General features: G+C 46.7%; 1 protein-coding gene across 2 annotated transcripts in view; it reads right to left on the bottom strand.

The window, feature by feature from the left end:
• Afap1l2 (actin filament associated protein 1 like 2) overlaps positions 1-27,001 on the bottom strand; it is a 96,183-nt gene extending 69,182 nt beyond the window's left edge. Inside the window, exon 1 of one of the 2 annotated variants that reach the window (XM_010634592.3) lies at positions 26,950-27,001. The gene's annotated coding sequence lies outside the window, so the exon portion shown is untranslated. Of the gene's footprint in view, positions 1-21,260; positions 21,308-26,949 lie in introns of those variants that run through there. The other variant, XM_033761420.1, reaches the window with a different exon arrangement.
• Positions 27,002-27,023: the final 22 nt, after the last annotated feature.

The raw sequence follows: 27,023 nt of genomic DNA, 5'->3' as shown, positions 1-27,023 counted from the left end.
GGGGAGGGGCGGGGAGGGGCGGAGCGGAGAGGAATGAACGCGTTAGGTGACAGAGCTACTCTGATACCAGGGATGGTACTGAGGTGGTGCTGAAGTAGACGCACTACCTGACAGTCTTCACTGGACCTTGTAACTGCAATTTTTTAAACCCTGGGGTTGAAAGTATTCAGTTTCTATCACTCAGAATTGAAGAATCTCTACAGTTTCTATGATGCTCCACTCCAAAAGGCATTACAGCAATTACCTATCTCAAGAACCACAAGGAAGGTCATTTTGAAATGATCAGAGGAGCCAAAATGAACAGAGCAAATTCAGACCCTGATAATGCAGTTGCCTAATCCGTTATATCCAGAAGTGTCCACACTCAATGAAAACACAACAATTCTAACACTATCCCAGGGATAGAAATACTTAAGAACAGAGAAGCATGGGAAAAATAATAGACCACCCAGGCAGAACCAGCTAGAGACTAAGAAACCATTGGAGCTTTCAGGCCTCCCTAGGAGTCACCACCCACAAAGCTGAACTAGGAGGGATGGGAGAGGGATAGCAGAGAGATCCCAGTAGGCTGGGCTCCACCCATCTGGCCACTGCCAACCCAATGCAGCAAAACAGAAGGGCACTCACTCCACTTGGTGTTCCCAAACATAAGCATAGCCAGAAGGCACACACCTATAATCCCAGCTACCTGGGACACTGACACAGGATGGTTCTGAGTTCCAAATTATCCTGGGCAAGTTAGGAAGACTCTGTCTCAAAATAAAAAAGACTGGGGCCTCAAAATAAAAAGCTCAGTGGTAGAGGGTTTGCCTGTCACGTGTGAGGCCCTGTGTGCAATCACCAGTAGTGCAAAAACAAACAAAAACATTCATTAAGGGACATTACATAAGTCAAGGTCACCCTACACATATAAAGCATGCCCTCTGGTCCACAGTTGTCTGATTCACACTTACCCCCTTCCTACTTTCAGAATTCCAAGTCAAAGAACATGTCTGAACAACCAGATGTAAAAAGCTGTGAGCTTCAATTTAACTAGCAGCAAAGAGTTATCGTACAAGTTTAGCAGAAGGAATATTTTACTAGATCATCTACAAAGCTTAGCAGAGACAGTCCTCCTCTAAGACTCAAGAGGCCAGTCTCATAGGTGTAGGTAGAGACTTTATGAACAAAGCCCAACTGAACAGGAAATAATTACACAGCATCAGCAAGTGGAATTATATCAAAGTAAAAAGCTTTTGCTCAGCAAAAGAAACCACCAACAAAGTAAAGCAACAACCCACAAAATGAGAAAAATTTTTTGTCAATTACTTCTCAGAAAACTAACATGTAGCATATATAAAGAACTCAAAAAATTTAGACCCCCCAAATTAATAATGGGCATCTGAAATGAACAGATGCTTCTCAGATGAAATACAAACAGCAAATAAATATACATAAATATATGAAAAATGTTCAACATCACTGGTCATTAGAGAAATGAAAATTAAAACAACACAGATTCCATCTCACTATGGAAAGAGTGGCTACTATCAAATCAACCAACAATAAATGCTGATGGGCATGGGGAAAAGGGAACCCTTCTCCCTTATTGGTGAGAGCGTAAATCAGTCAGTACAATCAATGCAGATATCAGTATGGAGATTCCTCAAAAAACTAAAACTCAAAGTTCCATTTGACCCAGTTTTCCCCTTCCTGGTATCTTCCCAAAAGAGTTAAAGCATCATACCACAGTGATACATGCATACCCCACTTACAATGCAAAATTTATTATAGCTAAATCTTGGAAACAGCCCATATGCTCACCCACAGATGAATGGATAAAGTAAATGTGGTGTTTATATATAATGGAATACTACTCTGCCGTAAAGAAGGATAAACTTGAGACATTTTTAGGTAAATATATTCATCCTGAGACCATAAGTGAAATAAATCAGACACACAATATCACATCTTTTAAATATCACATTATTTCTCTTGTGTCAGAAACCCAAAGTGTAAATAAGGAGTAAAATGCAGAACAGATATTGGGAAGTAGGAAGAACTTGTTCAAATGGAAAGGGGAACAGGGTTGGAGGAGGGGGAAAGGGAAGGAAGGAAAAATAATTTGTTTTTGTTTTTGTTTTTTTGGTACCAGGGATTGAATTTGGGACCTTGAACTTGTGAGGCAGGTGGTGGAACCATGGAGCTAAATCCCCAGCCTAGGAAAAATAATTTTTAAAAAGAAAATGGAACAACAACAAAAAAATGGAAACAGAGCTTTTGTAAATGAGGAGGGGAGAAGAGGAGAAAGGGAAAACAGAATTATTTCCTATGATGAATGTGATCATTATGTATGGCAAACATGAATTACTAAAAAATACAGATTAAAAAAGAGAGGCCAGTCTCAGATCAAATGTGATACTGTCTTAGTTACTTCCTCATCATTGAGATATAATACCCAAGTTCCAAAAGTTAAAGGAGGAAAGGCTTATTGTAGCTCAGTGTGTGGAAGTCTCAGTCCACAGCTAGCTGTCTCCAATGCAGGACAGCACTGCAGAGGAAGGAACAGTCCATGGTATGGCAGGCAGGAAGTCGCGAGGGTTCAAGGCAGGAGGGATATACATACCCATCCATCCACCCCACACCGACAGTGACCCAACTCCTCCCACCGGGCTTCACCTCCCAACACCACAACTAGCTAAAAGCCCATCAGTGGACTCATTCAGTACCACACACCCATGATCCGGTATCACACACCCACAATCCAGTCACCTCCAAAAAGCCCCACCTATTAGCATACGAGGCTTTGCGGGAACATCTAAATATTAGCCATGAGGGACACCAAAAAAATCTGAAAAACAGAGTACTCTGGGTGAAGTCCAACCAAAGACAATCTGTGCTTTGTGCAAAGAAGTGATCACTGTGTCCACTGGACATAGCTGACGGACAGAACACAAACATTTGCTGCTGTTTATGCTGTCAGAGACACTGTACCATAAATATGTAATCAAAGGAGTATAACTTATGTATTAGAGGATATTATTATTTATGGAACCAAGAGCTCTTGGCAAAATAGCAGCCAATAGTACAGAATAGTGACTGGTTTGCCCCAGTGTGATGAAAAGTTTATCAGCGATTATGTACTTTTAAAATTTTACATATTTTTCTCATTGAGTTTATTGGTACATTTCAGGTATACAGCACAGTTACATTCATCATTGGGATCTCGTACCTTTACATGACAGGTCTTGGTTCTCATTTTAACAATTATGTATTGAGTTCCATGCCTTTCTAGATGTATTTAAAAAAAATGGGCAAGGTGCATTTCTGCCCTCAAATGCAGGAACCAAGTGCTATGAACCAAGTGCTGAGGAAGGAGAGCAAAAGGAGGGCCTGTTGGCCGGAGAGGCCTATCTAGAGAACAGGACGTAGGTGGCTCCCCGTCAAAGGGCACTGCAGTGCTCTGCGTGTTGGAGAGATGTTGCCGAGGGCTCAAGCGTACTCCCTGCCAACATTTCTTAGCAGTACTTCACAAGAAACTGAATCGCAGTTTTTCTGGGTCCTAGTAATGCCACACCTACCATGGGCTCTATCCCCACAGGCCAAGAAACGTCTAAGGCATGGACAGATGCCAGAGCAAGAGCTGCCTAAAGAAAGGGGTGTCAGAATTAGGGCAGAAGTCATCAAATGAATTTCTCTTCTTGCCAAGACTTGAAGGTGCTTTGCTTTACATTGTTTATGGAATTCACACAACAAATACTTACAGTTCTTTCCTGCTTCCATGCTTAGCATGTTTCTAAAACAAACATTAGCTTTCACACAAGAAATTAACCATATAGACGCTAGATGGGATCCAGAAAAGGTAAAAGACATACTAAGACCAGAGCCCTTGCTAGGACGAACTGATAAGCACTCTCTGAAGAAATATTTATGTTCATCATCTCCCAGGAGGCCAGGAGATTTAGAATGTATATGTGTATCTTCTGACACATGGACGTCAAGCTATACGTGAGAAAAGGTGTCTCTTCATGGAGCAATGTTATCTTGTTTCTTCTGAAAAGGTAAAACCTTCCAGATTGTCAGAAATCTGTACATGTACAGTAGTATCTGAAATTACATTAGCTGCTCCCTATAAGACCAAAGGTATAAGGATCTGGAGGAGATCCAAGGTTTCCATCTGCTGCCCAAGACAGCCCAAAAAGTCTCTAGAGAGATCAGGTAGAGGAAGAAACTTGGTCTCCAGGAATACCCTGGTCACCACTGGTCAGCGTTAAAGGGAGGGTGGGTCACTGAGCCCTGAGACCCGCCGAGGAAGAGGAGACACCAGTCCCTGGCTCAGGCCACGCACCAGAGAAGTGAGTGTCTATAGCAGGTCCCCTGCACTAGTGACATCGTGACAAAGTTAGCAAAACTCTGATCTTCAAAACCACTGCACACTGAGCTGGCTGCCATGTCCCAGCGATTTCCCGTGATGAAATAATAAAGAACAAGTCACTCACCACCCAGTGGAATAGTTAAAACTCTGAAAAAAGTTGTCCCATGAAACAAATGGTCTTCGGGGATGAAAGGGAAATAGAGACATTTTTCTTCCTTAGAAATTCTGAAATACTGAGGCAACTTGGATCGCATTTTTATTGCTATTTTCCAACACATATTCTTTTGAGGTTTCTTGTTCCACATGGGTTTACCCCATATTCCTAAGAAGGGAACACTTCAAGGGCAGTCACATGATGCTTTCCTAATTCAGTAACTCCAAGCCCCAAGTGTTTGATGAAGTCTGAGGATGTGAAAGTTAAGTAAGGCTCTTCCTCGAGTAAACCAGTTCCCTTGCCTTACAGCTCCCCTGAGAGTGGGAATCAGCCAAGGTCAAAGACTGGGTCTGCTTAGGAAGAGATGAGGATTCCATTGGCTGGGACTTTATGGGCCTATGTTTTAGTGGCAAATACTTTTCTTATCCCTTCACAAGGCTGGGGGGGGGGCAAAACTCCATCGCTGCCAGTGATCTTGAATCACACAATCTGGGAAGAAAATGCAGCAAAAGCCAACCCCTTACTTTCCCACTCTCTAGATTCTCCACTGCAATACACGCTGGGGGAAGACCACATCTATGTCTGAAAGTCTCCTCCTATTCCAAGGTATGGAAACTTGCCTCACAAGACCGGCTCATCCCAGGTATATTATCACTCAGAAGCAGACATCAGCTGCAGGGAAGCCACTCAAAATGTCCCACCACGCTGCGCTGGGCAGTCTCACCACTGACAAGGCACCCGAACCAGTGCTTTCTGTAACATTCCATTTCCAGATTTGTCTCAAATACTTGGTATCCTTCTGTCTATGCTAAGAATGTAAAACTCTACTCAGCCTCACAGAGGTATAAGGATTTAATTCATGCGACACATTTGTTATAAGGCTCGGGAACAAAACTAGTGCTCATTTTCTAGAAGCTTCTAGGTGGCAGGAATGATGCTGGATCTGATTTGTACAATCTTCAACCCTGTGCTATATATAAAGGTCTAAAAAACGCTCAGAATGAGTGGGTTTTTAAAAAATAAGCATGAGGGAGCATGCCACAAAAACATACTATGATAATTAAAATAGTGTATTAATAGCATATAAAAGGACAGTGAGTTCAGTGGAAAAAATACGGATTTTATGATACAAGCAGTAGGAAAGAAAGATAATTTTTAAAAATACTGTTGGTGCAACAGGGGTAGCCATCTAGAAAAATATTAAGTTGGATCCCGATATCCTACCTTATGAAGAATTCTGAATGGTTCCAATATTCAAAACATGAAAAATAAGATCACAAAAGTACAGATAAAATACAACTGGCAGGATTGTAAGATGACATCACTTTGAAAAATAATCTGGCAGTTAATTAAATGATAACATCTAGAGTCGCTATATAACCCGGCAACTCCATGCATATATGTGTATGAAGTGAAATACATATACAGTGAAAGAGCTACAGACACAAGTATGTGTAGATACACCCAAAAGAAATGAAGACAGGAAACTTGTACCTGAATAGTTTTAGCAACCTTCATAATTAGCCATAAAGTATAAAGAAACAAGTTTCCACCTATGGATGAATGGATAAAGAAGATGTGCTACATCCGTGCATACCCATCCAACGGGATATTATTCAGACATAAAAATGAACAAAGTACTGACACACTGTTCAACTCGGGCTGTAGCTTGGAAACATTACACCAAGCCAAAGCAGCTTGTCACAAGAGCTATGCATTGTATGGTTCCACTCATATGAAAGTCCAGAAGAGAGAATTCTGCAGACAGCAAGTAGATTAGTGGTTGCTTAGGGCTGAGGTGGAGCTGGTAGCGACAGAATAAAGGAGTGATCACTAAAAGGTGTCTTTCTGAGGTGATGAAAATGTCTCAGATCATGCTGCAGTACTAGTGGCTCAGAACTGCATGCTTCAAATGAGTGACTTTTATGTGTATATGAATGATATCTCAATAAGACTGTTTTTTTAAAAAAAGAAGATTCTTAAGGTATAATTTTGGGGAAAGGCTAAGTATAAACAAAACCCAGAGCCAAAAAAGGAGATACATTTAACCACACCATCAAAACAAATTCACCAAAAAATCCTACTTTGGAAAACTAAACGTAAAAGTCAAAAGACAAGAAAATAGGGGAAATATTTCTAGTTCATATCCAAAGGGATAGTTTCCCTAACACATAAAAAGGTCTTACAAAATTAATTCAAAAGACTAAGAATTCCATAGACAACGCACAGGAACAGAGTCTGAGCGTCTATCTCCCCCTCCCTCCCTCTTTCCCACATACACGCACATGCTTAAATTAGGAAGAGGCAGCATAGAGGTACCCTTAGCCATTCTAAAGGGCAAAGATGTTGAAGGTTAGTGACATTATGTTACTGAAACAATGAGGAAACACTGAGACGCTGCTGATAAAGAGTAAAAAGGCCAGCGTGGTGGTACAGCCCTGCAGGCCCAGGTATCTAGGGAGCAGAGGCAGGTGAATCATTTGAGTCCCCATGATAGAGAGGAGCCTTGATAACATGAGGCCCCACCTCAAAAAAAGGAAGAACAGCTGTATGTGGTGGCACGCACCTATGATCCCAGTACTCTGGGAGGCTGAGGCAGCTCAAGCCACCTTGGGCCACTTAGCAACTTGGCAAGAGCTTGCCTCAAATTTTTAAAAATGTTTTAAAGGGCTCAGTGTGAAATCCCTGGGTTCAATCTCCATTACTGAGAAAAAAAAAAAGGCCCAACCTCCCCAGACAACAACTTGGCAAGATCTAAACTGTAAACGCACACATCCTTTGACCTAGCCATTCTATTTTGGGATTTTATGGTACAGATCTCTTCCATGAGTCTAAAATGACCTATACTCAGGGAGATGCACGGTGACGTTGTTTGTTATAGGAAAACCACTAGGGAAGAACTTAATGGTCAATGACTATATAAATGGCATGATCTCCACACAGAGTAAAAAATCAAAAGGCAATACTAGGAACACAGTGCTCCATCAGAACAAGGCCAACAGCGCTGCACTCCAAGAAGGGGAAGGAGAAGAATTAAGCACAGAGTTGCTTATATGAGAACGATGTTTGGAAGGGTACAGAGTAAACCGGAACAAGGCTTTGATGGTAGATGAAAAGGGGGGTAGTATTTTTTGTTTCACTGCACTCTCTTGCTTTTTAACATCAACTCTGCATCAGAGTTGGAAAGAAGGAAAGGGAAGGGACAGTAGAAAAGGGAAAGCAAGCAAGGGAGGGAGGAAGGGACGGAAAGAAACGTGAGGGTAAGAGGAAGAAAGGGAGGAGGAGAAAGGAAAGGGAGGAAGGGGTAGTTAGAATAAGAGGAGAGAAAATAAATGGATGAATATAAGTCCGAAGGGTACTATTATCAAAGGTAGAATTCTAGGGATTTTCATGTTCCAGGTTGCATGCGTAAACTATAATAAGCATTATGACTTTTGCTTTAAAATATAGATTCAAAGGTATACGTGCATGAGAGTACAGACACAAAATTACTACACTGAACTCCTTACTGGGTAAAATGGTCATCTGATTTGTGCAGTTGTTATTTATTACACTACTTTAAATTATTTAAATAACTCCATCTGAGGAAAAAAAAAACCCCAAAAAACAAAGAAAAAGGAGAGAGAAAAATAGTTTACCCAGTTGGGCCCAAACAGCTTAGAAACCTGACCTTTATCTTTGCCCTCGCTCATCAGGAGACCCAACCCTCGGGTGGAGAGTGGAAGCAGAAGGGGGGTGTGGATGCATCACCCCCAGGCCGCACAATCCCAGGCACCTATTCCAGCTGAGTCCAAGGCCAGAGCCTCTGGCTGTCCTTGACTCCCTCTCAGCCAGCCCCTCCCGCTCTCCCTGGTTTCTGGAAGAATGAAGCCCACTGACTCCAGCTGGTCTCAGGGCCCCAAGGTCAGGGGCTGGCTCACCCTCCATCTCCCTCAGCCCTAGGGCCGCGGTTCGCTCCACAGCAGAGAATGCAGTATCACACGCTGCCCTAGAAGGCCAGACCTTCCAACACCCAGGACCCAGGGACTTGAGCCACCATCCTGCCAGGAAACTTCTGGAAGGCAGCATCTGAGAGGAGCGGCCTTTCACTGGGATGAGTCAGAGCCTCTCGGAGACCATGAATCCTGTCCTTCCCACACCCTCTGTCTTCAGCCGCACTCTCCCCATGGCTGCTGGGGCCTTCCCTGTGGAATCAATGGCACTTTGTCTGTGCCTGACCCTGCTCTAAGTGATGAACCAACTTCATTGGGAACGTCTGCTGAGGGCTCTCTGAGAAGGGCCATTGTTCCCCCCACACTTGTCCAAAGCCTCCATTTAGGGCTGGCTGTAAGCGAGGACGGAGGACATTCATCGCTGGGAACATTTGCCAACAAATGAGAGACAGCTGTTGGGCCCGAATGGCGTGTGGCTGAACGTTGCCTCTGGTGAGATTTATTTTCCAAGCAAGAATAGCCTCGCTTATCTTTTCTTTCAAATTATGGGAAGTAGGAAGAATGCTTACCTCCCCCTGCCAAGACAGAAGCAGGAAGCCAGAGCAAGAAGATGAAGGATCATCTGCTGACCACAGAGCACATCACCTTGCCCTCCACACCCACCTCCAAGTCTACAGAGAGGTCACCGGTCACGGTCAAAGCCATCGCCACCTGTAGGCTGTGCCCACACAGCCAAAGACCACTGTGCCCACAGTGGCACTGGGTCCCCACTCTCATCCGGGCCTACTTGAAGTGACAGAAACCCGCCAGAATCCTCAGGAACAAAGGGGGCGCTTACCTACGTGCCAAACGCTTGCTGACAGAACGGTAGGCACGGGGACAAGGCCGAGACGTGGGGAAAGGGACATACCTAGGCCACTGCAGTCAAGTACTGATTGGGTCCCTCACAGAGTATGAGCAGCTGGAGCCCAATGTGACAGCAGAAGGCTCAGAGGAGCAGAAGGGGACAGTGGATGAAGGACAGCATGACCAGGCAGGTGGAGGCTGACAGACCGCTGTTTGTCATACGGCACAGAGTGAGCAAAAGCCTGGCTGGTGCAGCTGGGGTCTGAAGGGAGACCTGGAAGCCAGGCATGCAAAGACGCTTCCTTTTGGAAAAGGCTATTTCATCCAGCCAGGGTGCTCTTCCGAGATAGTCACAGAGTCCCACCCTCAGCTCTGAGCAATGCTGAGGAATCCTCCACCCATCTCAAAGGGATGCACTACGATGGTAGACTGCAGTCCGTCGACCCGAAACCCGCCTAACATGGCGGCAGGAGAAGCCGTCTGAGCACGGAGATCGCGTGTAGGCCATTCAGGCCAAATCAGGCAGCAGCATATTCTCCAGTCAGATGGAGGTGGGTTAGGGTCCTGCTGGCCTAGCTGTAACCTTTGGCTTGGGCTGCTGCTGGCCTTAATTTCCTCCATTCCCAGAAGAAGGCTAGTAATGTTTACACGGATTCCCTGCCTCCCCGCCTCCACACCACCACTCCTGGTTCTGCTGGCCTGGGATAAAAGTGTCTGACAGAAAAGCTTTAGGAAACCTTTTATTAACATTCCTAGCTTAGTCTAGCTTAGGCGAGCAAGTCTCTGCATTCCAAGGGACTTCTCCCTGAGCAAAAGCAATGCCAAGAATGTCTGTGGAAGCTCTAAGATGATTTTTCCTATGGGAGCCTTGCAGGCTACTCAGACAATCTTGGGAAGAACAGGAACCCGGTGGAGGGTGGGCACTGGGTAGTGCACGTTCTCATCACTTCTTAGGAGTCTCTAGGGGTCAAACGGGACAATAAGCAGAGAATGCCAAGGGACAGATGTTGATGAGAAGTCAACATGGCCAATGACAGTTAGGGACACAGGGACAGCTTCCTAGGCAATGTGACAGGTAAGTTAAAGCCTCCAGCCCTCACCTAACCCAAACAGAAGAAGAAGAAGAAAAAAAATCATAGGATTCCTAATACATCTCCCTGGGATATGTGAGAAGGGCAGAGATGGAACATATTTTGAAATTAGAAAAGTAAAAGGTACTAGTATTATTTTAATAGCTACTCTTGATGTTGATCTCCATTTAATATCAAGAAGGCAGCAGGAGCTGCAGAGCAGGAAGATGAAGAATCAGAGTTGATCTGGGAGGTCTCTCCATGGCAGAGAGACCACTAAGGGGGAGCAGTGAAGCGAATGTGTCCTCAACCCTGCCCTAACGTGGGCGAACCCCGCAGCAGCTCCCCGGGGCTCATGGCCAAGCCAGAGAGTAACCAAGAAAAACATATCCCGCGAACAGTGTCCCCAAGCAGAGGCCCCTTTTGAGGTCCACCTAGCGTTGAGGCGGCACAGGGCTTTCCCTCCTCTGTGCTTCCAAAGTGAGGGCCTCACACCGCAAACAGGCAAACTGGCACGGAAGGGCCCGCTGTCTGCAGGATCAAAACGCACCTCACTGGCCTGACTGGTCCTCTTACTGAGCCTTCCTTTCCCTGTCCACTAGGATCCCTCTATTAATTGCTCATCTCATCAGCTAATTTCAAAAAGACTCCACCCTCCGCTGGGTCTCTATGACTAGGGAAGTCTGCCGCCCAACTAGAAATACTCTGGGGTTGCCGATGACGCAGGAGCAAATTGGTATTGGTGATGGTGGCACTACAGACTGCCCTTAGCCTGGACTGTCATCCCCAAAACAACACTGAGAACGTTCCCTTCATATCTGTCTAGTGCGTTCCATTTTTCAGAACATCTATGCAGAGTTTTCAACTGATCTTCCCAACAAGTCTGTGACAAGGGGAAAACAATGATTACTATAGGTGGGAAACTGAGGCCTGAGCAACAAAGGATTATGAGGTACAATGCTGTCATGCTGCTGGGTTTAGAAACAGGAGAGGACTCTCATTAATGAATCAGCTTCCTCCTACCAGCCCCCAGCCCAATGGCAGCATTATTGAAAGCAAGGGTTGTAGGCACCAGAAATAAACATGACAGATATATGATAAATGCAGCCCAAAGTCTTATTTTACTAGTACTCACCGCCATCAACTAGCACCTCACAGCTCTGGCCACATGTGCTAGACCTACCACTAAGCTCTCCAAGAACAAAATGTCACCTGATCCTTGCAATGCCCCAAGGAGGATATATCAGCCCTTTTGCAATGAAAAAACAAGGCTCTGGAAGAGTAATTGCCCAAAGTCACAAGTGCCCGGTAATAATATGTAACAGGTCTAGATGAGGCCAAACCCTGAAATTTCAATCATTACACTCCCTACAACTCAGGCCATACCTCAGACAATCTGAGCAACAAAGAGGGAAACATTCATTACTTCTCACAGAGAAGCAATTGGGTGATGTTCAAAGACCAAGTAGCTGCTTTTTCTTCTTGGCTTTGCCTGGCGGGAAGGACGTCAGCCATCACTCAGGCATCTCACAAGGAGCTGGGGACCCTCGGCTTCTCCATGCCCTCCTGCACCCCTCAAACCCTCTTCAGGAGAATGTGGACAAGTGCACCAGGCTTGCAGCACTTCCTGGGAAAATACAAAGGAGGCTTTTTCAGGATTTTTCCTGTAGAAAGCAGAATGTCTTGAAATCTAAGGTCATCTAGCAGGTGGTGGTCCAGCCATTTCAAAGAGGCAATGGCCATGTAGCTGGGGCTTGGAAGCTCAACCTCACAGAGCAATGCTTCCTGGCATGGCCTGTCTCTCTCCGATTAGCCCCTCCTATCCCTAACTCTGACATACACCACACTAGCATATGGTGGCCTCAGAACCTCTGCACTTTGCTGTTGCGTCTGCTGAAAACTCTCAACCCTGGAGGTCCACACAGCAGGTTCCTCTTCCCTGTTTAGGTCTCAAGTGTCACCTCCTCAGAAAGGTTCTACATGGCCACCTTGTCAGATTCTGGCTTTCCATCACCATATTGCTCACACAACACACTGCTTTCTTTGTTACGTAGTATTACCTGAAATTATCCCTTTTTTGAACTATGTTTGCTTCTTTAGGATTTTTTTTCCTCTCGTAGAATCTAAGCTCTGCTAACAAGTTCCAGTGACCTCATTGCTATTATGCCTGGCTTACCTCTCAGCCCCCCGCTGCAACTTGGCACATGGTAACATTAAAAAAACGCCTGTTGTATAAATACTTGGAAATTCTTGCATGAAAGGGGCTATTCCACTTATATCACAAATCATTTAAACCAGAAAGCACCATGGAATTGACACACGACCTTGAGCAAAATAGAAATGAAAGGCGTTACCACCCCATGACTTCAGCAGCTGACACTCTGGCGGACCCAAGAACTGGGCACGCGGGTCCGGAGAATGGGGCAGAAATCAAACACTGACGGAAAACGGACAGGCCAGATGCAGAACAGCAGGAAGGGAGAGGAAAATACTGATTGATAAGTGACATCTACTGCCCAAAAGTGAACAGTGGGAAAACAGTCACACCATCAGACCCAGCCTCAGAATTGTTTCCATTTTCTAAAAGCCTTAAGATTTAGTTCTTGGCTTTAAGTATTTGCTGCCCACCTACTGGGTCCACGCCCAAAAGGGTTGGCTATTGCTCTTCTGCCCACGCCCCAAAACCCAGCAGCTGAGGTCCTACCTCCTGGACCCACACAGAACACACCACTGGGCAAAACAAGCAGGGGGACATCTTCTTCTGGTTCAAATGGCTCTTTTTCTTAGAATCTCAGAAAAGGCTTGACATGAAGGTAAGGAAAAACAATCTTATTCATTCCAGCAGATATAGAGATGATGGAAGAAAACAGATCAGGAGCCAAATCCGTACAAACAATCCAGACCCTAGGTGGGAAAGGAATGTTTGGGCACACTGATTTCAAGTGAATTTTCCAGTGTCCAAGGTGGAAGGGAACAAAATAGACCCCTAAATCAGAGTTCCAGTCAATCACGTACTGGCAAAAACAATTTTACTGCCTTCTGATCTGACAAACATTTGGTTTCTGGCTCTGGGCCATGACCTGTACATAGCAATGCAGGCCCAAAGATGACGAAGAGCCCAGGCACTCAGAGTGACTGAAGGCATCTGAAAAATATAAAACTATTAAAAACCAGCCTAATTATCCAGGGCTGAAGGGAATATAGTTAGGAGCCTCCTCCCTTCTGTGACGCTGGTATTCTGGCACCTTCTACTACATGGAGGCCAAACGTAAGCTTTACAGTCATGTGTAAAGGTAGCCTGTTATCACCTCATGGTACAGGGCCTTGGGCAGTCCAGCATGAGAAGGAAGACTCCTCTGTGGGGTGGACACAGGGCCGGGGAGTCTCCTCCTGCCTTTCTCACAGCACACTGCTGCAGCATCTGGTGCCGCCCTCACACGACAGAATCTGCGGCAACTCAGAGTTATCTGTAGGCTTCCGGAATCATAAGTAACTATAAGCAAACCCTCACAATTTTCCTCTCTTCACATACTCATTCTGACTCCTCAGTCAGCCCTGTGTCTTAAAGATCCATCCAAGTTGCTCTATGGATAGCTGACCCATTTTCCCTACTGCTGTAGAGTTCTCCATGATGTGCAGCCACCAGTTCCCCTATTCCCTCTTTCAGGGACCACCTAGAAGGCTTCTGCCTCTCCACTACAACAAATGACGCCCCAGAGGTCATCCTCAGCCCTGCCCCAAGGGCCGGAACAGATACCTCTTTGGGAATTGCTACGCCACAGATACCTCTTTGGGAATTGCTACGCCACATGGTAAGGGCATATTCAACGCAACCAATGAAAGCCCGCCTGCTTTCCAGACTGTGCCCCTCAGCAGGGTGAAGCCTGTGGATCCCAACTTCTCTGGGAGTACTTCACACTCCTGTCAGCCTACAGGAGCTCAAGCATTTCTTTGGATGGTCGCTGGGATTCTGGCAGCTTTTTCACATGGAAATGCCTGTTTACACCCTTTATTATCTTCTTTTCTATTGAGATCTCTTCCTCTCACTGGTTGATGTGCAGGAGTTTCTCACATATCCTAAATGTTAATGTCCTGAATATTTTAGATACCCTCTTCCTATCCGGCAGCTGCCATTAAGTTTTCCAGAGTATCCACGGGTGAATGGGCCCCTAACTTTGATGTAATCCAATTCTCAGACAACTTGAGAGCAACAATCTTTTCTCAGTCATCTAAGGCCTGTTTCTTAAGGCCTCATGATATATCACACATAGGGTCAGACGCTGTGAACACCAGGAATAATGTCATTGATCCTGAAAGAGCTTACAGCCTTTGGAGATAGCAGTGAGCATGGTCACAGAGGACTGTGCAAAGGGCACTGAGGGTTAAGACTTGGCAGAGGCTGGGTGGATTGGCTATGCTCAAGGTCAAGGCATCAAGGCTCAGTGAGCCCTGACAAGTAAGCTCGCCAGGCAGTCCTGAGGGGAGGGCTTCTCAGGCCAATGGAACAGCACATGCACGAACCAAAGGAAGTAGGCAGGAGAAGTCCAGTGCGGCTGGGCACAGTGTAAGGCGAGGAATGGCTACAGAGACTGGACTCGTAGGAAAGGGGCTCAGACTTCCTCCAGGGCAATCCAGGCACAACACACTTCCTTGCTATTTCCACAGCCACTGGCGAATCACACCAGAAGGCATCCTGGCTCAGGGGCCTTATAAATCTGGACTCGTGTTCACTCTGGTGTCAGGTGCGTTAATGTCTCTGAGAAACCCTTGACAGATAACCCTAGAAAGAGAAATGCTCATATACATCCAAGTTAAACTATCAAGGTAGGTAAGAGACAGTCTGGATTGTTCAGAAAGAAAGAAGGGCTTTTCTTCTTGGCTTCAGTTCTCAGCCACAACACTCCTCGACTGCCAAGTGTACTTGTGCCAGAAATGCACCAAATAAAGTCATTAATGACACATCAGAATCCTATCAGACCCAAGACCCCACCAGGATCCCTGCCAGCCAGCTGTTTCCTCCTGAATGTAAACCATTTTCACATGCAATAATGGTAAATGTTTTGCTCTAAGTGATGTGACTGTGACTGCCCTGTTTTTCAAAGCAGAGAAGAAACCCATCTACACAACACACGGCAGTGGGCACACGGGCATAGAGGAGGCATCCTGAGGAATCAGAACCCCTCCATCCCTACAGAGCCAGGGCTCCAAAACTCTCCCTTCCTTTCCTTCACATAGCCTCAACGTTCCCTCAGCTGGAAAGTGACCTCGCTGGACAGCAGTCTTATCTCTGAAGGCATTAGGTACACAGCTCCAGGAAACAGGGCTGACCACTACCCCACCCACCTCTCCTCTAACACACGTATGTGCACACGTGTGTTCTGATCATACCTGGTGTCTGTAAATGCTTAGGGATAAAGGGAGAGGAGAGGGCCAGGGCCTTCCCATAGTTCCCCAGTCTACCAAAGGCACGCTCCAACCCCACCCACTTTGGCTGTGAGATAACTCCCAACCTTATTGCCAGGGACAAGGAAGCAAGTGTCCAAGGCCACTTATATCTTCGAGCCCTCTTGCTCAGAACAAGAGGCTCCCCCTGCTATGGCCCATGTCAGGCTGAAACAGACCAAGTCCACTCATTTGCCCTGATCAGTGAGCCCTGGCCTCCCCTAGAGAACACGCAATGTTGGTTTGCTCTTATCAGCAAGCATCCTGTGCCTCCTGCACACGTGAAAGACTTGGAGGGGCTGCACTCTCACTTCGGGTCAAAGAAGCAAAGATTCGCTGCTCAGAGATTTGCTAACAAACTGGAGTCCCAAAAACATCTTTCAGCCCTGAGTGGAGCCCTGCAGGGGCTCCTGGAGGATGTGACCTCCAAGGCAGCAGCTACATTCTCCCTGAGAACACACCAGCATTCCACTCTCGAGGGAACCAGTGTGTGGCAGCCAAAGCAACACCTGGAGCCCATAACTGTCAGAGTCCTGCTCCCAGACAGGGCTGTTTACAGTTACACACACCAAACCCACAGTAGATGACAGGAGATCGGCGCTTGCCCACTGGGAAGCCGGGAGGTCAATGGGAAAAATTATTTTAGTCAATGCTGAGCCTCCATGTTTGGAACTTTATCCAAACAATGCGACGTTCTCATGCTCCCCCTGCACAGTGCCCGTGCCTCCTCTGACACTGGTTTCCAAGGAACTGGGCTGGCAGAGGGAGGGGCCATGCATAGACTGGGAGTGTTGCTCCCACCCCTTCCTTCCCTTGGGGATCAGGAGGTCATGGGACTCCTTAAGGACCCACAGAAAGAAGGTAAGAGCTCCCTGTCCTGGTCATCCTGATGTTCACTTGAACCAGGCCAGATGGGGCTGGCATAGGGTCCCGGGTTAGCAAGCCCCTTGGCCCCCGAGGGTTGTAAACTTGGCCGTCCCTACAGCAGTCCATGTTTGGCAATGCCTGTGGGCCTGACGGGTAGCAGAGTTGTACTGAAGATCTTGGCTCCTCTGCCAGGTGGGAGAAAGATGTTGAGAACAAGCTCCAGGTGCCCCACTCCAGCTCTCTTGGGGGAAGCCCGGAATTCTAGCCATGGCTATTCTACATGAAATAAGGAGCCTGAGGCTATCAGAGACTTGGGGACAGGAGGGTGGGGGTGAGTGCTCTCTTTTGGGTGATTTTTTTTCTGGCCTCAGATGCTCAGTGCCAATCTCTTTTCTGGTCTCAAGACTCCTTGCCAAATGGAACTGGCAGGAAAAAAAAAAAAAAGGAGATGGAGGAAGTGGGAGATAGTCAAGAGGGGTAAACAAAGCAGCAGGAGAAAAGAGCAGGAAAGAGGGAAGAAGACAGCGAGACAGTGGGCCCGTGTGCACTCCCCAGGCGCACTGAAGTAGCCCACACTGTCCTGTGCATGTGGTTTTGCAATCAGCCTAACCTGCTCTATCCCAGGCCAGCTGTCAATAACATCTGGGATGTTTCTGATATGAAGCCGACATAGGTCTCCCAGTGGACTCCAGTGAGGCATGAGCCCTGCCCAGCTCAAGTATCCCTGCTGTTTCTCTTGGGAGATCCCCAAGGCTCCAGGCACCGGGAACCGTCACGGTACAGCTGTGTTGCAGGCATCCAGACAACTGTACTTGACAGCCTCTCACACGAGCCGTAGCCTCGACGCCAGAAACACACTGCAGGGACGCCCCTCTCTAAAGCTGGCTGACACCCAGGCATCCAGGCCGAGTGAGCCCTGACAAATAAGCTTGAGGGGTGCATTTCAGGCATTTGCAAAAGTTCAAAATGGATAACTAGGAGGAGTCCAGTACGGCCCGGTGCAGAGTGAGGCTGAAGAAGGACTAACTCTGCTGGGCTGCCAAGGGCTGGCCATACTGCATCAGGCGGTAGAGCAGTAGGCGTGAGCCTGTTTGATACTTAGTGCTTCTGCCCAACATCTACCACCTCACCATCCTTTACTTCCTCTCCCTTTAGGTGTGGTGACCCACACCTACAGTCCCAATACTCCGGAGGCTGGAAAGTTCAAGCCCAGCTTGGGCAACTCAGTAATGTACAAGACCCTGTCTCAAAATACAAAAGCACTAAAGATGTAGCTCAGTGTGAAGGTCCTGGGTTCAATCCCCAGACTTACCAAGAAGAGGAGGCAGGTGGAGGGGGAGGAGGAATGGGAGGAAGAAAAGGAAGAAAAGAGGGGAAGAAAAGGAAGGAGCAGAGAAAGGGAAGGAAAAGAAAGGAAGGAAGTAAACCAAGCAGAAGCCACAAGGGGCTTCTGTAAACTGCAATGCCTAGTGATGGGGCACATCTTTATTTTTTCAAAGTAAGTGCTAGTAGAGGATGTCACAAAGGTGCTGACAATACAAAGAGCAGTAGGGTGGTAACCATCTCCAGCTCACAGGGATTGTGATAAAGTATTTATCCTTAAGGAGACTCATGACCATGAAGGTGAAGATGAGATGCTCCAAGCAAACTTGCCACCCAAAAGGTGCCGGCCCTACAACCAGGGACATCAACTCTAGCAGAATCTCTTCCGAAAAGACCACATTTGAAATTCTGTAAATTAGCTCAATATGTTCTAGGACTGTGGGTATTAAATAAAAGAAGTCAGTGAGACCAGCAAACAGTAAGCTCATTCAACACAATCTTTTTTTCTGCCCCCATCTGGGGACTTGAATACATGAATAAATTTTGTTGTATAAAAACTGGGTGGGGGGATGGGGGTGGAAGGGAATGGCAAGGTTCCCACTTGTTGGTCTAGCAGGAAGGTGAAGACAGCCCCCCAAACCCAAAGGGATGCCAATGCACTGAGCAGCCCTAGGAGATGGTAGTAATGGTCTACGGTCCAGGCAAGGATGTATCTGGGATCCCCTCACCCACACATGCTAGGCTGTTCCTGTGCATAAGGCAGCTCTCCATTCTTGCACTCAGACCAAAAGTGGGTTGTGAGCTGCCCTGAGCTTGGTCCTTCTTAGGTGGACCAGCCTCAAGTCATATCTGACCCTACATCAAGGAAATCTCATTACAAATATGCACGAAATCACCTCCTGCATCTCCAACCTCTGCCCTATCAGCAATGTCAAGACAACTGCAACTAAAGACTGTACCAGTTATTACTCTGGAATTCTTCCAAAACATCCTAGGACAGGTAGAACAGAAGTACCAAGAAGAGCTGCATGTGTGAAATCCTCCTGGGTAATTACACAGCTCACCATGACCTGGTCCTCAATGGACAGACATTCCAACAAACTGTACTTAATGAAGACCCAGCTTCCCAAGGCACAGCCCAACAAAATTCACCTGAAGAACAGGCCGATTTGACATGGGTTTTGGTTTTAAAACTAAAGGAAACATCAAAATCTTATGATTTCATGAGGACTAACATGCCTTCATTCTTGGAGAACAGCATATTCTGTCCCCTGACCTGGTGCACTGAGGACTGGTGATGTCCTTGCATCAGGAGGCTTCTCCTTATCTGTAAGCAAAGGACTAACCTCTTACATCATATAACACTAGATGCATTATTTGGATACCTCTCAAAATCAGTCCTGGCTAGGACTGCTAACAACAAAAAGTCAACCAGGACATAACTATGGTGCAGACTTGGGCACTCCATTCCAATCCAGCAACTTCACTGAAGATCAAGAAGACCTGCGGAAAGGCTGCCAGAGCCAATCCATGTGTGGGGAGCAGCAGAGCTCCCAGGTGGGAACCCAGAACCACTGCTCTGACATCCCTGGCCCTCTTGGGCTTATCTGCTGCCAGCCTTTAAGGAATTCCTTTTCTTTAAATGGAGGGACAGCTTCCACCAGCACCACAATTGTGTCTACTGGAAAAGTCTCTGGCATTTGGGACACTGTCAAGCATGGGCTCTTATCTTTTGGTGGCAGAATTCTTCACTTGTCTGCTCTACCTCCAGCTCCACCATGGGCACAACCAAACCAAGATTTCATTTCCTTACAACCTGCAATGATCAGCCTCGTGGGAGATGCAGCTTATACTGTAGCATTACACCGTGATAGGGTGTTTTATTTAATGTTTTTTTAGGCAAGGTCTCACTACTTGGCGCAGCCTAGACTCAAACTCATGATCCTCCTGTCTCAGCCTCCTAAATGCTGGGATTACAGGCGTGTACCACTGTATCCGACTGACAGGGAGTTTTTAAAAGGCAGATTTATTCATGCGGAATTTACCCACAAAAAAAAAAAAAAAAAAAAAGAAAAGAAAAAAGAAAACACAACAGGGCTGCCCTGTTAGCTACATAATCTTGAGTTTTAACAAACACTGGATAACCACCACGACAATAAAGGTAGTGGACATTTCTGTCATTCCAAAAGTGTCCCTCGTACCCCTCTGTCCATGAAGCCCAGCACCAGCGGCCATGATGCTTATGTGTGCTCCTTCCTCTCAGGTAGGTGTGCCTTTCCCAGAAAGATACACAAACGGAACCCAAGTGTGCAGGCTTGTGAGTCTGGCCGCTCTCACTCAGCATCGTGGTGCGTATCACTAGTGTTTATTAGTGTTCATCTTTTAGCTTTAGATTTTCTTGTCAGAGACTAGGGCACTGCCTCGAGAGGGGTGTCCCGGGCCCCGCTCCTCTCTAATACTCGGTCCCATGCACGGTTCGGACATCGAAGTGCCATGACCCACCCCATCTTTGCCCTTGTCCAGTGCGTCCAGGCCCATCCTAGCTCTTCCCTGTCTCTGCATAGTCTCCCTTCCCTCCATTCAGTGGTGTTTCTGATTAGTTTGTTTTGCAACTAAGGAGACACTGAGAGCCAAGTGATAGACAATTAGCAAAGAGCTCAAAGCTACTGTTAGGATTTAAGGGTCTCTGCTAAGTAAATGATCCGAGACATCAGAGAAATCAGGCAGGACCTCGCTGTGGCCCCATGGATAAGGCTGTGCAATGAGGACGTCCCTGCCTAGCTCCTTTCCAGCCAGCAGAGAAGCATTATGGGGTGCTGTGCCTAGGAACTGGGTGAGCAGCCCCAACTCTGAGCTCCCAAAACTTTGAAATTCACATCTTGGGTGTAGCCAGCACCCAAATTAGCTGTAAGGACTCGCACCTGACAGACAGCACAGATGTCTTAGGGTATCTGCTCTCTAGTTAAACATTTCTTCCTCTAAGTATTTATACAGAGCGCTTGCTTACAAACTCTCCCAGGAGGCAGATTAGTAATCATTACCCTCACTTGCACAGAGGAAGAAACGAGGACCAGAAAGATTAATTGACTTGCCCAAAGTTGCACAGCAAGTTAGTTGCAAAAGCTGGATTAGAAGCCACACCCCACCCCAGAGCCCAGACTGGCGCAGGACTTGAGGAACCCCCAGCCACCCATCCAGAGCACAGGCTGAGCTGTGCTCCAGGCCTGTGCCCTGGGGAGCTGCTGCAGAGGCACAGACAGGCTCATACTCACAGGCAGAGACCTGCAGGGTCCTTCTCTGTACCACCAGACAGCAACACCCTTGGGCTGGAACAGACAGAAAGAAGGCTCAAGTCGGGGAAGCCAAGGGCAGCTGTGGAGGCTCCTATCTCCACTGTCAGGGTTTGCCTCTGAGAGTTCACTTTTTTTTTTTTTTTTTTTTTTTTTTGGTACCAGGGATTGAACTCAGGTCCTTGGGCTTGCAAGGCAGTTGCCAGAACCTTTGAGTTAAATCCCTGGCCCAAGAGTTCTCTTTCTGAACCAGGTCTTCTCTTTACGGAAGGAGCACCAGTGCACATTCTGGGGCTGAGATTCATCCATTCACCCATTCACGATTACAGTGCTGGCCCCAGCTATGTGACTCAGGGCTGGGAGATTCCCTTGGAAGAGAAAGACAAAGATCCTTCTCTGAAGGAGATAACCTGAGTGGGCAAAACAGATATGTACACATAATTCCGAGATAATGTGTCATTAATGCAACATCCCTGTAGAATACCTATGATTTAGCAGGCAATCTCGAGGCTAGACCAGAAATAATAAGGAGACCCAGGGTCCTAGGGGAGGCTTCAGGGAAGAAAAGACTTCTGGGTTTGGTCTTGAAGACTGAGGAACGTTTAAGTGAGCAGCTAGTTCTTTCCAGGATGACAAGACACTGATAACGAATCAGTTTCACACTACTCTGAGCCCTTCCTCGAACAGGAGTCCTCCTCTTAAAAACTCATTTCTCAAGGATATTGGATCCTATTTCTGACTCCTTGAACTGTGGCTTACTCTCTGTAAGTTCAGTTGACCTGTCTCTCAAACTGGAGTGAATAATTTTTAGTGCTCTGGGTTAAACAATCTTTGGAGACACAGTCCCATACAAGTCCTTGAAAGATGAATTCCTCACATAGCCCATGGCATTCTCTTTCCCACCAAGTCTGCAACTCTCCCGGTCTTAACAGGAAATCATTTTATTTATAAGAATTGCAATCCTGAACTGACCCTCCCTGTGCTCCCCTCCCAAGGCACATCCTCCCTCTGAAGATTCCTGGGTGACCACAGTGAAGCCGGCATGGAAGAGAAGTGGAAAGTCACACGGGGAACACTAGTGCTCAGGATGGGGAAACTGAGGCCTGGAGACCTCAGAGGTCTGACCAAAGACACGGAGAGGGTCTCCAGGTTCTAGCACTGCTCTCTCCACTGTGCATGTCTGCTCTCCTTCCAGACCCAACATGCCATCCTGCGTTGATTTGAGGAAAGTCTCCCTCCCCTGAAGGACAGAAGCCTTTAGAGAAACATTTCCTGTCATTAAAGGGATTTGGAAGAAAACGGGCACAACTTCCTCAGCTTTGAAGCTCCTCGGCCCCTCCCGGCCCTGCAACTGTGCTGGAACTGGTCCAGTTCCCAGACCGCCTACCCCTTCAGGAGGGGAAGGGCCCAAAGCAGAACCCCCCACAGAGGGGCCTCTCCGCACCCACAGTGACCTCTGAGCCTCTCTGCCTGAGACCACTGAATTGCCAGGGCATCGAAGGCTCCCACACAAAGAGCTGCATAGTCAGGAGGGCCCAAGGTCAAGTACAATGAACAACCCCTGAGCTTGGGGTTGATTCTAAAGCATTACTATTTAGATGTTTTTAACAGCATTCTCCTAGCCTTGTAAAGCCTCAAATAGCTGAAGGTAAATTACATTTGATTTCTGCAGGTGTTACAAAATTTGGTGAAGACACATCCTATGAGGAGAGGAGGTATCCATTTCATTCAACATGTTATTTTTTCCAGGTGAGGAACACGGTTATATAATTACAGTCTGCACTCCACAGCACCCTCTGATTCAATCAACCAAGGTTCAAAGATACTTGGGGAAAAATATGTTTTGTTGCTTACAGTACTATGTAGCTAGCCTTATGATGGCCCCATCTGTATTAAATGTGACCAGACATTTTTTTTCTTGTCATTATTCCTTAAACAATGCAGGGTAACAACTATTTCTATTGTATTAAATATTTCAAGTAATCTGGAAATAACGAACAGTAAGCAGCAGGTTGTTCCACAGGTTATATGCAAATATTATACCATTTTGTATGACAGCTTGAGCATCTTTGGAACCAACATCCCTTGGACGCCAAGGCACAACTACACTTTTTTTCAGTTTTGGCATTTCATTTCTAAAAGGAAATATGGTTATCAAATGTGGCTACTACTTAGGATCCCTTGCAGAAACTTTAAAATACAGGCTCACACACCTAAACACATCAGAATGTTAGGTGAGGCCTGTACATCCATATCCTAAACCCTCATCTGTATTTAAAGACCCCTGGCTGAGTCCATGTGCAGCTAAGATTAAAAACCACTACCTTGGGTAGAACCTCAATAAGGGAAAAACCTAAGCTACTAGGCATGGAAAGGATGTCTTGTCGGCTTTTTTTTTTTTTTTTTTTTTTTTTTTTTATTTTTTTTTTTTTTTTTTTTTTTTTTTTTTTTGGTACCAGGGATTGAACCGGGGACCTTGCACTTGCAAGGCAGGCAGTGGAACCACTGAGCTAAATCCCCAGCCCCAGAAAAAGATAGTTTTTGAAGGTGGAATGAAGGTTATCAATTTGCTCGTCTCTCTCAGTTTTTCCTTCTTGGCCCTTCCCTGACCACTTTTCTTGGACCTTCTGGTCACAGATTTCTGAAGCTCCAGACAAGCTTTCAGGCATTTTTGCCTGGCCCACTCGTCACAGTTCCTCTCCACCTCCAGTACCCCTGAGCAAAATTGGGAAGAAAGGGATTAGACTCAGAAACTAGAGAACACAGGAAAAGAGGAATTGCAGGGTCAAACCAATTACTCTGATCCAAAGTGAAGTCTGAATATCTCAACCAGGCCTGTTTGGATCCAAGTGTGATGCAACTTCAGGAAGCTTCAGTGTGATGTTCCAAGTGCAATCCACAGATAGTAGGTCAGTCACACTTGGCCCTGGACCCACTCACCAGCTGGGAGAGTAACAGGAACCAAAATCCTTGACCATATGAGGTGAGTTCAGCCAATGGACTCATGTACAGGAATACAGGATGCTCTTAGGAGAGACATAAATATGTAAACACCCAAGGATGGGAATCTTTTCAAGGCACCCTGTTGGATGTGGTACCACATCCGGGACATTTATAAGGTCAAACTGCTTATACAGCACCAAGAGATTCACATGCAAGACTCAGCAACTGTACCATCACTTTCTATGGCAATCTCATGAAAGCCCCATCCCTCTAGAAAGAAAACTCACATACTCCACATCCCATATTTTGCTTGGGAAAGGTCTGGAAGTTTTTCTGGATGAGACATAGAATGGCAGTCCAATGACACTTTCTCTCTCTTTACATCCTACAATACAATGGAAAGTCAGCCCAGAGCCAGAAAATGTAATTTTTGGAGAATGTATAATGGATGACAAGCAGGCTGGGGAATAAGGAAAAGCAATTCCTCCTACAGCAACTAGTCCCTAAGATTTACAAAGTAGAGAAAATCTTTTGTGAGAATCTGAAGACAGTGGTGGGTATTCTACCTATCTGGAAGAAAGAGATCTCAAAAGTGGGGATTTAAAAATATAGGAGTCTTATCATAAAATCGTACTTTATAATTTTTTACATAGGTTCTGAGAGACAACATAAACCTTGCTTTTCCATTTAACTTTGTTTAAACCATTATGCCTAGTTAGTCCGTAACCACTCAATCTCACATTTAAAAAACCAAAAAGCTCCCACTCTCTGACAAGCTCGAGACCACTGATGCCAGTCAAGTGGCACAGTTCATCACAGATCCTTTCTTTTGCACAGATTTCATTTTGCAGTTTCTACTCAATGAGTTTCCAGAGCACATCAGCCTTTCCAAAGAATGGGGGGGGGGATTCTACATCCCTGGGGAATGGAGAATGGGCGGGGGCGTCCTCAAATTCCTAATTAAAAGGTAAAGCGAAAAGATCAGGAGCATGACACCAAATGAGACTTGAAATAAAGATTTTTCTTTTCCCTGTGAGTCAAACAGTGGAAAATGAGTTGGATTAGTTTCTGCAATCCAGATAATTCTTGAACTTATCCTCTTATCTATGTGAGCCTGATTTACTGCAAAATAATTAGGCAGATACATGTGTTTCCCAAAACAAACAATTCCTTCAGTTAGCAAGAAACTCTTAAGTGATCCTTTTTGAGGGTGGGAGAATTTTCAGCTCCTGAGAGAAAGATAAAACAAGAAGTTTTACCGGGCCAAGACAAAAACTACTAACAGAAAAAAATCTGCTGATAATAAGTAGGCATTAGGCATTTGAATCATGTATGGTGGCGCACACCTGTGATCCCAGCCCTCAGAGAAGCCGCAGGATTGCCACAAGTTCTAGGCCAGCCTGGGCTACTTAAGGAGTTCAAAGCTGCTCTGAGCTACAGTAGTGAGATCCTGTCTTTGAAAAAATAAAATGCACTTGGAAAGACCCCCACCTGTTAAGATTTGCCCATTTCAGAAAGTAATTTGCAACCTGGCCCTTCAGTCTGAGTCCAACAACCCCTCAGCTTCAACTTTGGGAGCTGAAAGGATCTTAAAGGCCAATGCTGCTTGTTAACCCAAGATCTGAATTCCGTGAGTGGGAATTCCAAGAGTGGAGGGGCGCAAGTGGGAAAGAAGAGCAACACTGCCATTTTGGAGGAGAGGGTGTGGGGCTGCTCCTCCATTGAAACCCCAGCAGAATCTGAGCCAAAAAACCCCGCCCGGTTAGAAAAATGAAAGGGGCCCAGGGAGGGGTCACAGGAAGAAATCGAAGGTTTCCAATTCATTGAACCCGGCTGCCCACTTCCCCACTTCAGCCAGCACCTGCTGCTGGCCGGGACCCTGCCCTCACAGGTGAAGCCCTAGCTAGGATTTGGCTCTTTAACCTTCGCCAGTAAGTAAACCAAACGACCCAGATGAGAAAAAAAGAAAGCCGAAAGAAACCACCTGTTCAGGGAATGAAAGCAGGTCCCAAAAGGTCCTTTCAACCCTCGAGGTACTGATTCTTTATGAATCTGATCTTTCTCCCTTATTATTCCCCTCTCCCAAGGGAAAGCACATATAGAAGCAGTGTTTCCTCACAATTTTGGCCACGCCAGCCCAAGACAACACAAGAGGTGACGTTTTGCCAAAGGAGAGGCGGGTTTGGGACGCCCGAAGCGTCCAGTTTAAGGGGCAGCTCTCTGAGGGCCTCTTTAAAAAGACCTACACTCCCGAGGCTTCTAGACACCATGCTGGGGCTCCGAAAGGAGAGCGGGTGCGAGGGGGCACGGGCTCTCCAGGGCTGGCCGGCCCAATGGGGTCTGGCCAGGATTCTTAGGCCCCCGCCAAGTCCAAAACTCGCGCGGTCAACTGCGCCGTGGGCTGAGCCTCCGCTCCACCTGCTAGGCACCCCACGCAGCTTGGTGGCGCCAGAGCTGAGAAGAGCTGGGGACAAACGCTCACCCAAGCTGTGGGACGTGGAGAGGGGGGCAGAAGAGCGCCACCCCACCAGCCTAGGCTCCTTCGGGGGTCTGCACGAAGCCCACCACCCTGGCTGTCCGCGCGCGAGTGGACCCAACAACTTGTCCCTTTGCCCCAGCAGTGCGGAACGGTGGCGACCTACTCGCACCCCGCTCCCCCCCCCACACCCTCAGGACTGGAGACGGCTTCTTCTCCGGGGAGATAAGAGCGGTGGGGGGACAAACGCACCCTGTCTCCTGCAGGCGAAAAGCCTCGCACGACCCTCACTCAGAGACGCCGCGGCCAGCGCTAGGAGCCCACCT

This window comes from Fukomys damarensis, unplaced genomic scaffold (genome assembly GCF_012274545.1).
Source record: "Fukomys damarensis isolate Sample0158 unplaced genomic scaffold, DMR_v1.0_HiC HiC_scaffold_8, whole genome shotgun sequence".
Taxonomy (NCBI): domain Eukaryota; kingdom Metazoa; phylum Chordata; class Mammalia; order Rodentia; family Bathyergidae; genus Fukomys; species Fukomys damarensis.
Note: the sequence above shows the minus strand (reverse complement) of the source record. Positions and strands in the feature narration are given on the sequence as shown.